The sequence below is a fragment of the Onychostoma macrolepis genome, chromosome 17, assembly GCF_012432095.1.
Source record: "Onychostoma macrolepis isolate SWU-2019 chromosome 17, ASM1243209v1, whole genome shotgun sequence".
In the NCBI taxonomy this organism is placed as follows: domain Eukaryota; kingdom Metazoa; phylum Chordata; class Actinopteri; order Cypriniformes; family Cyprinidae; genus Onychostoma; species Onychostoma macrolepis.
The window spans coordinates 9,191,076-9,203,186 of NC_081171.1; positions in this window are offsets into that span (position 1 = coordinate 9,191,076).

Consider the following 12,111-nt stretch of genomic DNA (forward strand, 5'->3'; position numbering starts at 1 on the left):
AAATAAATAAATATCTGTCAAAATTCTCTATTGATGTAAATAATATAAACTAGATTTGCACAAATAATTGATTTCTAGTCCAAACTACAGTACAAAGATACTATTATTTTGCATCGCTTAAGATATATATATATATATTTTTTTTTAGCATTAAAACACTTAAACGCATACATACATATATAAATGTAAACTCTGTAATTTCACAATTTAAGTTCCTTTAAATTTCACATGTTCCATGTCTGAAAATCATCCTGCGTCTTAGGAAGTGGGTGGTTTGGGCATGTACTTAACTATGATATTTCAGACTTCAGCTAAAGGTGAAAAGACAATTGTTTACATTTTATCTAATATCTTGCATGTTGTGAAGAGCAAAATGCTCTTTATTTTCTCTGTCTCTGTCTCCCTCTTTCCCTTTTGGCAGCCTGTAATTTTTCTTTTTGAATCACACTGGCTCCCATGGCAACTCTATCTGCTGAGTAGCCACACAAGCTCTGTGAAATTGTTCCAGGGCCCCTGTAATTGGGTCCAGGTTAGATGCAGAGAGTAATGCAGTGCGCCAGGAACATTATAGATGCTCGCTGTATGCAGCGTGGTCGGCAGTGTTAGCTTTGATGTGACTATGTTACCTTTCACATTATTTGGGTCGTAACAGCTCTTTGGATAAAAGCCTCTAAAATAAAGAACAAAGGGTTTGTATTTGCACATCCTTTTGATAGGAAACATATGTTATGTATGGAAAAATAAACTGTTTGGATAATCTATTATGAGATGAAGAAACAGCATACTTGTTGAGTCATAATGAATAATATTTTGCACTTCAGTTAATCCAGTTAATTTAGATATTATCACATGAAGCACATTTTCAAGGTTACCTAATAAAAAATTTTTATAGAGAATTTTATACAGTACTTTTTGCTCCATTGGCTGATAAATATGTTTTAATAAGACATTTTTACTGTAGAAGTCATGAAAAAAAATCGTATGTAAATGAATGCATGTATTTTTATCTTGTTTGCTATTTTTAATTATATTTTATAGTTTAAATGACAATGAAAATATCTTTAAGCATTTGCGTTATCTTTTTAAATAGCCTAATATTCACCCATGCGCTGCACTGATTTGAAAGCAGTTTTGGATGCTGTGGTCCATTAGCGTCCCCTAAAGGACATTTGAAGAAAAATATAAGCAGGTGCTCTTATTGGGCTTGATTGTGCCCTGAGGACAACCAGTTTAAGCAAAAACATGTTTACACACATCCTTGAGAATCTGATAGTCAGAGAACACTGTGGAAGTATTAAACACTTTAATCAGATAAGATACTGCCATCATCTGTGATTTGCTCTACACAATAAAACCTGTTTTTGCAGTTGGCATTTCCAATCAAAACTAGGCCCAAAATATGCCACTGCATAATATTTGTGATAATTAACTATTTTCTGTAAACACCACTGCATAAAGGTTAAAAATGATTCACTGCTGGAAGAAACATGCTATCATCATGCAGAAAGGAAGAAATGATCAAATCTAATTCTCAGCACTAATGAAAATGTTTCCCCATATACTGATCAATTTCAGGCATCATCCCTCCTTTTAAAATAAATGAAACTTGGTGGGTTTACGGCAAAAATAATTTTCTTAATTAATATTATTGTCTTGTTTCCCATATGAAATATGGGAAACATTTAAATGACCTGAAAATAAGATAAATTTACTGAAAAATCATAATGAGACAATTTCTTATAACATTTTTTGAATGAAGTTTATATTTTTTGTTAGATATATTTTAAGAATTTTGTACATATATTTTTTACTGAAAATATGCTGTAATTTTGCTGTGTGTCATTTAATAATATATGCATATACTGTATGTGTACAAAATAATTATTCCAAAATTTACAACTTCTACAACAATATTTCAACACATTCATACATGAAAAAATTATAAATAAATAAGTTAGTAAATAAGTATGTATGTATGTGTATATATATATATATGAGAGTTCAGATGCAAAAGCCTCTAAGTATGTCTGATGTTTTTCTTTAAAATTAGCATTTCTTTCTGACTACTATGTATAGGTTCCTATGTAACTACTGGTTCTTCTGAATGAGTTGAGGCTGAGATTTTGCACATTTGAAGTGAAAGTTCTTGATGAATACTATGTGTGGAGAGCATTCACTCAGTATCATTATCTCATTTTTGAGCAAGATGGCTTTTTAGAGGCTTTTGCATTAAACTCTTCATATATATATATATATATATATATATACACTTATTTACTTATTTACAAACTTATTTATTTTTCTTGTAAAACATACTCATACTGTTTTATTTGCAACATATGTACACCAGAGGCCACTCCAGAGGCTCCCACTGATTTGCATTTGTTTTTACAGAGCCCTGTGTGTCATCATCTGATAAAGGAGGCCAGGAAGAGAGAGGTTCCCTTCCAAATGTTCTAAAGCAAACGGGAAAGCCAGAGGAAATGAAAGCTGGAAAGTATGTGTTGGGGAATCCAGAACACTTCCAGCAGTTCAGCAGCGGCTCCAGTGTTCTGCTGGCTTGTTGGCTGGCTAAAGCTATTTCAGCTTTTCCTTCCTGTAACAAGAAAAGAAGGATCTGGAGTTTGGGAGAGAGGAGAATCCAATTGGATGAGCTCGACTGTTGATGATCCTTCATTTCTGCCTATTCAGTTCAGTGAATTCTCCGTTTGGTGTAATAGTTTTTGGAATGTGGTTTGTAATGTAGGCCTTTTTTCTGGTGTCACGTGTGTTATCCCAGAGCGGCAGTGAGGGGGTTGATAACGGGGGTTTTCTACGTGTATTGAATACTCATCATCCATATGACATGTTTCTGGCATTTGACATCATCGTGTGAAACAGCCTATCTCCATATTTATGTAACAGGGATGTATAGCTACACACAACATAAATCAACAGCCAGCATCTTTAGGGGCCAAATTATTAGTAGTGCTTGCACAATTACTGTTTCTCATACTTAAGATTAGGGATTTAAACAAACCCTTAATCCAAAGCATTCAATTTAAGGTGTGCAATTTGCCCTGCCTCATGTCTGCTACAAACGTGAATCATACTTCAAATTGTGCAGCTAACTGAAAAGTGTGATGGTAAAATGGGAAAATCCCCTAATATTTACAGTATTTCACAGAAGTGAGTACACCCCTCACATTTTTGTAAATATTTTATTATATCTTTTCATGTGACAACACTGTAGAAATGACACTTTGCTACAATGTAAAGTAGTGAGTGTACAGCTTGTATAACAGTGTAAATTTGCTGTCCCCTCAATATAATTCAACACACAGCCATTAATGTCTAAACCGCTGGCCACAAAAGTGAGTACACCCCTAAGTGAAAATGTCCAAATTGGGCCCAATTAGCCATTTTCTCTCCCCGGTGTCATGTGACTTGTTAGTGTTACAAGGTCTCAGGTGTGAATGGGGAGCAGGTGTTTTAAATTTGGTGTTATCGCTCTCACTCTCTCATACTGGTCACTGGAAGTTCAACATGGCACCTCATGGCAAAAAACTCTCTGAGAATCTGAAAAGAAAGAATTTGTTGCTCGACATAAAGATGGCGTAGGCTATAAGAAGATTGGCAAGACCCTGAAACTGAGCTGCAGCACGGTGGCCAAGACCATACAGCGGTTTAACAGGACAGGCTCCACTCAGAACAGGCCTCGCCGTGGTCAACCAAAGAAGTTGAGTGCACGTGCTCACCGTCATATCCAGAGGTTGTGTTTGGGATATAGACATATGAGTGCTGCCAGCATTGCTGCAGAGGTTGAAGGGGTGGGGGGTCAGCCTGTCAGTGCTCAGACCATACGCCGCACACTACATCAAATTGGTCTGCATGGCTGTCGTCCCAGAAGGAAGCCTCTTCTAAAGATGATGGACATGAAAGCCCGCAAACAGTTTGCTGAAGACAAGCAGACTAAGGACATGGATTACTGGAACCATGTCCTGTGGTCTGATGAGACCAATATAAACTTACTTGGTTCAGATGGTGTCAAGCGTGTGTGGCAGCAACCAGGTGAGGAGTACAAAGACAAGTGCGTCTTGCCTACAGTCAAGCATGGTGGTGGGAGTGTCATGGTCTGGGGCTGCATGAGTGCTGCGGGCACTGGGGAGCTACAGTTCATTGAGGGAACCATGAATGCCAACATGTACTGTGACATACTGAAGCAGAGCATGATCTCCTCCCTTCGGAGACTGGGCCACAGGGCAGTCTTCCAACATGATAACAACCCCAAACACTTGCTAAAGAAGCTGAGGGTAAAGGTGATGGACTGGCCAAGCATGTCTCCAGACCTAAACCCTATTGAGCATCTGTGGGGCATCCTCAAACGGAAGGTGGAGGAGCGCAAGGTCTCTAACATCCACCAGCTCCGTGATGTCGTCATGGAGGAGTAGAAGAGGACTCCAGTGGCAACCTGTGAAGCTCTGGTGAACTCCATTCCCCAATGTGTGTTGAGTTATTTTGAGGGGACAGCAAATTTACACTGTTATACAAGCTGTACACTCACTACTTTACATTGTAGCAAAGTATCATTTCTTCAGTTGTCACGGTGCACACAGCAGGGAGGAACGAGGAGACGAGGAGAACTCAAAATAACAGTCTTTAATAAGATCCAACACAGACAGGGCAAGGCAAGGCAAGGCTGGGACACACAGGAACACTGGGGAGTAACGAGCAGACAAGACAAACACTAACTGAACAGGCAGGAACTAAATACACATGATAATTACTGATAATAAGACAAACCTGAACTGAATAACAGACAATCACACTCAACAAGGACAGGAAGCAAACCAGATAAGGAAACAAGAGGCGGGAACACATGACACACACGACAGAGGACTGACATCAGTTTTGTCACATGAAAAGATATAATAAAATATTCACAAAAATGTGAGGGGTGTACTCACTTCTGTGAGATACTGTATATATGTGTATATGTAAAATGTATAATATATGACATAAATTGCAGTGTGTACTTTTCCGGTAAAGGGATATTTTTATACTATTTATATAAAAAATAATAAAATTAGGAAAGTCCTTTATATTATTTATAGTCATTTGTTATTGTTTATTTTTTAAGTATTTTAAATATATTTCATATATGGGTCTATACATAAATATAAAAGAACTTGTTTTGAGAAAATCTCTCTCTCTATTTGAAAATATATAAAAATGGACAATTATATTGATGACATATATTTTATTTAAGTATCTATATGTATCCATATATCACTTTAAATGTGTGTGTATATATATGCGTGTATATATGTGTGTGTGTGTGTGTACATATGTACACATGAATTTTAAATATATATCCTCATACTGTATATATTTTTAAATATATCTATTTTTGATATAAATAGATTTGATTCAAAATGGATATATACCTTATATGTTTATCTATTTATTTATTAATATTTTTAAATATATATATATTTCATTATATATATCTATATCTATATCTATCTTTATATACATACATATATATAATGAAATAGATATTTTGCATAAATTTTATTTTTTACATTTTATTATATTTTAAATTTGAAAAATGTATTTACTTAAGCCATGCTGTTTGCAGTGTATAACATTTATTTGAAGTATATTTTGGCTAAAACAAATATATTTTTTGTCCATATGAGACTAAAAAATATCATACACAAAATGAGCCTAAGATAGGCTCAGTTTGTCATGTCAGATGTACCTGACATGAGAAGAGCGTATTGAAGGGTGACCTCAGTAGATACCACTGTATGAATGACACAGCAGCTGGGCTGATGAGTTATTATGAGCAGTGACAGGTGATAAACCTGAAGTTGTTCATATAAACGTTGCGAAGGCTAGTTTCGGTCAAGACACCACGTTTTGATCTTCTCATCTGCACTGCGACGTGTCTTAAGAAAATGGCTACCTTTACTCAGTATCCCTCTCTCCTCTTCTCTCTCCCACTCACTTTCCAACTCCAATGCATTCGGAGCCAGTAGCAAACATGAATCTAAGCAGGCGGAGAGAGATAGAACGCTGTGGTACCCCTGCCTGCCTCTGCAAACCCCCTCCTCAGAAACGCTTTATTCCCATCAGCTGCATTCCTCTTATCACTCCCTTCCAGATGCACGTCGGGCAAGAGGCTCCATAATTAGGTGGCTAGATCTCGGTCTCCGATCACTTTGGTACGTTATCAGCACTGACACCAATCTCCTTGAGTGACATTCTACCCAAACGGTTATATAAACCACAGTCCAGGATCAGTGTGTGAAAAGTCAATGCAGCAAGAGGATGAAGTGGGGGGAAAACGAGCGTTTAGAGCGCTTAAAGGCTCGGGGCAACTGCGTTTCTACAGTTCTTTCCTTTATTGTTTCTTTTTTCTTAATTAAACACAGAGCGACTTCTGTGGAAAAGAAGGGAGAGCAGAGATAAAGGGCTTGTGTATAATGTTTCTGGCAAAGATTTCTTGGTGGGGCTGTAGAAATCCTAGTCTGCCTGGAAGGGGAGAGTCAAGATAGCATGTATGCTGAAACAGAAGAACATAGAGTATTTGGAGAAAACTGATTTGCAGAATGCTGGTTTGACAGCTTCTGGGTAACAAAAAACAACAATCCACTCTATGCACTGGATCTGATTTCCCTAAAAATGTTTTTTTTTTTTTGTGGTGAATTCTTTCTTTCTTTCTTTCTTTCCACATTTAATAAACAATCAAAAAAAAAAAAAAAAAGTAGCATTTTTAGATAATTAATGTTACATTTTGAGATATTAGGTCAACATTAAAATACAGCATACTATTTATTTATTTTTTTATTTTATTTTATTATTTATTTAGAAATAAAGTCACTTTTTTCTTCATATTTAACATCATATTGTGAGATACAAGAGACTCACAATTGTAATAAAATTGCAGTTGTGAGATATTATGTCACGTTTGAGAAATAAAGTCACAGTTTTGAGGTATATCATATTTTGAGATATTTGGTCACAATTGCAATTAGTAGAAATAATATGCCAAAACTTCAAGAAATAAAGTCACAATTATAATAAACATAAAATTATATAAATAAATTACATTTTTATTTTATTTTTATTCATTTTAGAATCCATATAATAGAAATGTAAGGTTGGATCTAAATATAAAATAACAATAATGAGAGAGAGAGGGAGAGAGAACATCATTGTTATTAATTTATATTTTAAAAATAAAAATAAAATGTTATATGGGCATAATTTATCTGTTACCTGCAGCGTAATAAAATAAGTACAATAGTACAAATAAAATGTCTATACAAAAATGGGTGTATAAAAATATAAATAAAATGTATAGAAAATAAAATGGGTTTATATATATATATATATATATATATATACTGTATACACACACACACACACATTTAATTTTTTTTATACATATTTTATTTATTACTTTGTACAGAAACTGCCCATTACGCTCCAGGTAACAGATAAAATACGTTCATATAATATAATATGTACGCAAATGCTTGTTATCAAAGATCTCACTACATATTCAGGACTGGGAGCATCAAAAGTAATAATTTAGGGAAAAAAAGCATCTGTTGACCACTAATGTGAATATTTGAAGCACCATGTCCCACTCAATGTCAATGGTGATTACAGCTCTGCCTGTTGTTCATTGAACCTCACAGATGTTTTATCGCAGAGTAATGACTCCAGTGCATGATCCAGTTAGACTATCCCTGAGGCTTTACTGAACTTGTGCACTCATATTTTCCCTGATATTTCACTCTTCATATCATAGCCCATGTATCACTCCCATGCAGGGGGTTAATGTGTTCTACAGTCTTGTTTTGAACAGAAAATGGCAGCTATTGTTTAATGAGTGAACACAATACAACCTTATCTTGCTTGTGCAGCAAGAGATTGTGTTTTTATTCATTCATTTATATGATTATTTATTTCCAGATTGTTCACAAACAAGTTCAAAGTGACATTGATGTCATTGTGTGGAAAACAGAGGGAAGGGCCTTTTAAAGAATCATTTATGTCTTAAGTGTGGTTGGGAGAGGGCGTTCGCAAGCTTTTCTCTCTGCAGAAGACACAGGGTGTAGTCTGAGAAGTGCAATGCGCTGATTCGGGCAAAATCCATATAGTTCCTACCGAGACAAACTGCAAGACCGGTGATGTAAGAGAGACACCAACTGGCCCACAGTGTTTACTCCACCCTATAGCGGAGTGATGCTTTGTATTAAAACGTCTGCTTAACCAGTTCCTATATGTACACCAAGCGGTGTTGATTTAACATCGGGAAATGTACTGTGTACTGTGTTTGTAAATTAGTATAATTTTGTGAATTCTGTTTTCCAAAGTAAAATTCCAAAATTTTGTAATGGTTGTTGGTTAAACAATACAATACAATACAATACTAAATAAATAAATAATAAACATTTCTGCATTATGCTGCTTTTTCCTTAATTATTTTTATTTATGTATTTATTTATGAATCTAATCATTTATTTATTTATATTTTATCTTGAAAAATGGCAGGTTACATTACAGGGACGTGTAGAGAGTTCCTCAGGGGCAGGGGCTCAAATGTAAAAAAGGGGCAATATGAGAAAAAATATAGGTCAAAAGATTGGATACATTACTATTTTATATTTTTGCAAGACGTCACTTATAGTCATCAAGCCTGCATTTATTTGATCAAAATTTTAATGTACTTTATTAATGTACTTTATTTACTTGATTTATTAGCAATGTTGAAAACCTGTGATACTTTTTTCAGGATTCTTCGATGAATGAAAAGTTAAATAAGAAAAGCATTTATTTCAAATATAACTTTTGTAACAATATACACTACTGTTCAAAAGCTTGAGGTCAGTATTTTTATTTTATTTTTTTAATTTATTTATTTTAAGGATTTGTTAAATTGATAGAAACAGTGATAGTAAAGATTGATATTTTTAGAAAACATCTCTATTTTGAAATGCTGTTCTTTTGAACTTTTTATTTATCAATGAGTTTATTTTATTTGTTTATTTGTGTTATTTACATGTGGTTTTATTTATCAAATGTACCACAGGTTCCAAATAAATAAATAAATAAAATATAAAATTAAGCAGCACAACTGTTTCCAACATTGATAATAAAGCAGCATATTAGAATGATTTCTGAAGGACCATGCATTGAAGAATGGAGTAATGATGCTGAAAATTCAGCTTTGAATCACAGAAATGAATTATATTTTATTAAAATAGTATAAATGTATATTAAAATAGAAAAACATTATTTTAAATTGTAATAATATTTCGCAATATTAGGCTACAATTTTTTCTGTATTTTTGATCAAATAAATGCAGGATTGATGAGCATAAGACACTTTCATAATGCTGCATAATTATCAAAAATGGTAATATAATAAAATCCTTTCACGTCACCATTTCGCCAGCCTACACTTCACATAACAGGCCTGTAGGTGGCACTTGGGCTTCATTAACTATGGTAGTGTCATCAAATAGTAAACAGTGAATATCATACATAAATATAAGTGAATTGAATAACCTACTGGTTACCATTATTGCGACTTCTGGTGCTGCACGGTTTTGTGCAGTGCTTTTGTAGTCATTTAGCATACATTTTCCCAGAGATGTAATTTGATTTATAAAATGAGACAAACCGCAGATCCAGATCGCTTCACAAATAAGCTCGTCTGTCCCATGTCATTTTCTACCGATTTATGAATAAGAACAGAAAATAACCGCTCCACTTCACATATTGTCCAATGAAATTTTAACTTCTTGTGCCAGATCATGATTGGTTGGTGTATTATAGCTACATGACTAATGGGCATTGATGAATTATGTAATATTCTAAAATATGTAATATATGGATTTTTAATTAAATCGACATACTAGCTTTGATTATTGATGAAAAATGTTTAAAATATTGTTTGTTTTAATTTTTTTCCTTCCGTCGACCCATAGGCACTCACTGAAAGAACCATATATGGCTTGAGAGGCTATGGCTTCCGAACAGACTTCATTACATAACGCTGATAAAGCAGCGTTTGTAAGCTCAGCGCTGCTTCGTGTAACGTACAGCCCAACAGCCGTTTCCGGGGAAAACTCTGGTTCTCCGCCTTTAAAGCGCCTCCTGCTGGCAGAGAATGAATTTGCATTTTTAATAAGTCGTAATAGTTTAATAAGTAGTTATCGCTGCATCTCAGTCCGTCTGATTTACGCAGCAAACATATTTTGCTTGTTATCAAAACATAATCTACTCTAGAGGGACTTATTTGGATGTCTACCGGAAGTTGAGTTAGGGCCACAAAAGCGCGCATGCGCAGTAACGTTTGTTTATTTTGTTGCCGTTGAAACCGTCTATAGTAACGAACACAACTTTCATGCACATGATTGACAGATAAACCGCACGCTCTTATTTCAGTGTTGTTGTTGTTTGTTTTTGTTTTGTTTTTGTATTTTGTGGATATTTCAGCAAACAGTTTGCTGTATATTCAGTTTAAAAACATTAAGTTCAATTTAAAGACTGTCCGAGACCGCGGCGACTCAGGACGCTGTTCCAAATCCTGCCGCACCACAAAGTGCCACACACAAAGGCTAGTTTTCCATAAAATCACATTATATTTGTCCTAAATTACTGTAAATGTACAATGAGCTCATCCTAGGCTGGAACATTGTGTGTTGTGCATCTTTCAGCTCGACGTTTGTCTTTCTGTCTGTAGGCCTATGCATTATATAGAGAGCTAATAATAGCCATAGATCCGCTTTCTCTTTCTGTTTGCTCTGTTTTGTCAAAGACCATCAAACTAATTCAAACTTTGTTGATTCCTTATGACCATGGTTTATGGTCATTTCCCAGCATTCACATTTTAAAGATGTAAATAATATTTGCGCTGCAATATTTGACCGGAACGATAAAAATGACGGTTATTTTCGTCTGTATTACTATTCAACTCTTAACTGTATGTTACTATGGTTACCAATGTTTATAGGAAGCGCATTAATATAGAACGTGATTAAACTGACCTGGAACTACCTGTGCGGTTCAACGAATTTAATCAACACCTGCCAGCCAATCAGAATCGAGTATTCAGACAGACCATGGCATAATAAAATAAAGTGATGTGTGATTAAAACCACAGCGTTTGGGGGTATTCTATTATGTCCCCACCAATGTCAAAAGCAAACCTACGCCCTTGCTTCTTCATAATGCATTTTGTCATAATACTTCACGTAAGAATGTTTTGTTGTATTTATTTAGAAATACTTTTGATAATAGTTGGGTAAATGTATACTGGGATTGAAGCGATGTGGCTTGGTAAACGTTCTATTGCTAGTATAAAGGCTGATAACGGCTGAATAAAAACAAAAGAATAATGATAAAATAATAATAAGGATTATGTCTCATACCTGGCAGAGGTGTGAAAGGTTCAGTTTCCTTAAACGATAGTTTGTCATGCATTTCTTTATTTCAACACATTTACAGGTAAATCCTAGTAGGCTATTTAAAATTTGTGATTAATCATGATTAATCACAATCCATGACTGTGATTAACGCGATTAATTTTTTTAATCGATTGACAGCACTAATATATATATATATATATATATATATATATATATATATAAATTAGTGCTGTCAATCGATTAAAAATTAATATATATATATATATATATATATATATATATATATATATATATATATATATATAAAGTGTATGAAAACTAGCCCCAGTCTCCCCTATATAATAATACATTTTATATTACCTTTTTTATATTTTTTTATTTAAATTTTTTAATATTATTTTATATTAGATTAATTTAAGCTTTTATTAATGTACAGTGTAATTTATAATTATAATTGGTATTAAAATGATAATACTTACATTTATATAAATCTATACTATAAAATACACAGTATAGAAAAACAAAAACTTTTGCATGGGGAAGTAGCTTGATAGTAATATTTGTAAAAGTGTATGTGAAAAGAGGAAATACATGAATGCAATCGTGGATGAGTTAATCTTGTCACGTTGCTTCATCCTGCTTTTGTTTGCCTGAATTTAAAACCGAGCACAAAGATATT